Source organism: Limulus polyphemus, unplaced genomic scaffold, assembly GCF_000517525.1.
Source record: "Limulus polyphemus unplaced genomic scaffold, Limulus_polyphemus-2.1.2 Scaffold1280, whole genome shotgun sequence".
Taxonomy (NCBI): domain Eukaryota; kingdom Metazoa; phylum Arthropoda; class Merostomata; order Xiphosura; family Limulidae; genus Limulus; species Limulus polyphemus.
The window spans coordinates 239,591-242,519 of record NW_013666890.1 but is presented as its reverse complement, the minus strand read 5'-3'; the positions used below and the strand labels follow the sequence as shown (position 1 = coordinate 242,519).

At 32.7% G+C, this 2,929-nt stretch overlaps 1 long non-coding RNA gene across 1 annotated transcript in view; it reads left to right on the top strand.

Annotated features, from left to right (window-relative positions):
- LOC111086638 overlaps positions 1–621 on the top strand; it is a 14,287-nt gene extending 13,666 nt beyond the window's left edge. Inside the window, exon 3 of the long non-coding RNA XR_002611373.1 lies at positions 371–621. This is a non-coding gene — a long non-coding RNA (uncharacterized LOC111086638). The remainder of the gene's footprint in view (positions 1–370) is intronic.
- Positions 622–2,929: the final 2,308 nt, after the last annotated feature.

The window sequence follows — 2,929 nt, the reverse complement described above, 5'->3', positions numbered from 1 at the left end:
TATATATATATATATATATACTGGCAATGAGAATTTTGGGTTTAATACCTGTTCAAACATTTTGGTTTTGACACCTCTTGAGTCTCAGCATTGGTTTTCAAGCAACTACACATTCATTGTGGCTGTTTTGGAGATACTGGTCTCTTTACTTTAACATCTATTACAATGGTTTTCTAGCAGCTACACATCCATTGTGGCTACTGTGGAGACTGTGGGCTTTTTACCTTGGCTTCTTTTATTACAATGGTCTTAAATATTATTTTATATTGTGTGATTTATTTACTGACTAACTTGTATTAGTTATACTAAAGGTGGATTAAGTACATAAATCTAAAAGAGTATGATTCAGAGTTTTTGTTCTCTACTAAAGATCAAGTCTGGACCACAGTTAACTCAAGTGGGAGACAGTGTGAAGGTTAAGGTTTGCTTTATAGATGAAGGTAAAGAGTCACTCGTGGAAATCGACCATCTTTTGCTTTTACCTGAAGAATGGAAACAGGTTTCTCCACAAGCTGTTGAGGTCTTTATGTGTCGACTCCAACCTCTAGATGGAGACGTAGAGTGGACTCCTCAGGCCAATACCTTTATTCATCACCTAATACATGGGAAGGAGTTGCTAGGAAGAGTAAGTGATCCAGTCTTTTCTTCCATCATTATGTTCCTGTGGTATTACTGAAGGTACTATTTTTATATGGAACATTCTATGAGAGTAAAATTTCAAAGGTGTTCTCTATATAGAGATTTTATATGTGAATTTTTTTCTTGTAATTTATCCTCTTTATTAATAAGTGTAAATAAACAGTAATAAAAAAAACACAAGTAGTTTTACATACTTTTGTGGACAGTGATATAAAGTATGCTACAAAACTTTAGTTTATTAAAGTATGCAGTTCGTTTTCCACATATTTGTAAGGTGTTGTTATTTTTTGTGTGAAAACTGTGTAGTGGTAAAAGAAGAGTATTTTTACGCTTATACTGTGAGGTAAAAACGGCTGCTGCTATGATTTTGTCTATTTATGAGCTCGTTGTTGTCCTAATTTAGGATCTTTTTAATAAGTTCTTAAAAATGTTCTAATAGAGAGAGAAAGGGGGCCCAGTGAGGTTGCTTGCCCCATGGCCCGTGCTAGCTCTCGAAACTCCTGACTGTTCTAATTCAGAATTAATTAAGTGGCCCTCACACACAAAGACATGTTAACACCCCTCTCTAGCTCTGTTTTCTTCCAGGTAATTTTGATGATGAATAGTGAAGTGACAATAAAATTCTGATGTATTTCAAAAGTGTGCTGATAAAAGACAGATTAATTCACAAAAAAATGAGATAAAGACATTCTGTTTCAATAAATTTATTATTAACTTCATTCAAACTTGTGCTTTAAATTTTTATTTTCTTTGGTAATTTTAATAATAAATCCATAATGTGCTCTCCACTGGAATCACAAATCTTTAAAGTCTCTTAATTCTTAGAAAGTGGCATATTCAAGGCAATCATTGTTAACAATTATTACATATAAAACAACCCTGCTAAAGAAGTGACATATACAAAGCAACCCTGCTAAAGAAGTGACATATACAAAGCAACCCTGCTAAAGAAGTGACACATATACAAAGCAACCCTGCTAAAGAAGTGACATATACAAAGCAACCCTGCTAAAGAAGTGACATATACAAGACAAACCTGCTTTTAAAACCTCTGTGGAGACAGGCACCTGTCCTTGGCATGCTTTGTACAAATATTTCAGGTGAGTAGGATTAGATATGGCATAACCAGACTTAATCAGTTCAGTACGTGGTCTGATCGAGTTCACCCAGATCTTCACATTTTCCAATCTTTCTCTCACAACCAATGGGTCAAGCCAAAGTGTGTGTCCAAGACATAAAGCAACCTAACAGTGACAAAACATTTCATAAACAAATATGATATTATGACTTTTAAGTTCTTTGTAAGAAAGTGTTTTCTATAGAAATGGCTTGGGTATGTATATTTCTGTTTTACCTTTTTCATATCCTCACCATGGATTACTTTTGTCTTTTGCTTCATTCTCTCAATGTTCATGTTCGCCTTTCGAAAACAATTTGGAGTAAAAATTGTTCCCTCTGGCTATATTTCCTTCATCGACATCAAAAATCAATAAATAAATTGTGTGTTCCACTGATTTTCATTTTTGAAATATATTATTCACAACAAAAGGCTTGAGTAAATTTATTTAATCTTCATAATCTTTTACTTCATACATCTACAATTTCAATAAGCTGGTGTTCAATATAATACACTTTCATATAAACACAAACATGAATAAATAGAAAATTTATCATTTCAAAATGTCAATTCACAAAGCAAATGTATATAGACTAAGAAAAAAAAAGGTGAAATCATCAGATATATAGTAAAATCAAGATGTACAATTTGGGTTTTTATAGTGCGGCACCAAAAAAAAATCCAAGTCATATAATAATCATTTTTACAACAGATACTCTTCTTTTACCACTACACACGTTAGTAAAGTAACAACAAATATCTATTAAATCTATATAGTAACAAATACATCTTAATTATTACTAAAATTATTATTTCAGTCGTTCTTGATGTATCAAGCGTCTATATGCAAAGAAAAGCCAAAAACTATGGTTTTTATCATTAAAGATGCTTTTCTGGCTTTACAGCATAACCAGGTTTCATTCGCCCTGGCTCCTAGGCAGTTGCCTCTTCCCCCCCCCCCCTTGTCGGCGGGCCTGCTCTTGAGTCATTATATTGAAAATATAAATTGACAACTAAGCAGTGAGAGAATAGATTAAGAAAAATAAAAAAACAACAAGTTTACAAAGTAAGCATCAAGAAGAGAAATAAAACGATATAAAATTATAAACGGACAAAGTTTAACTTTTTTCGTCGAGCAATGGAAATGCTGTTTTAACATTAATGAGTAACTTT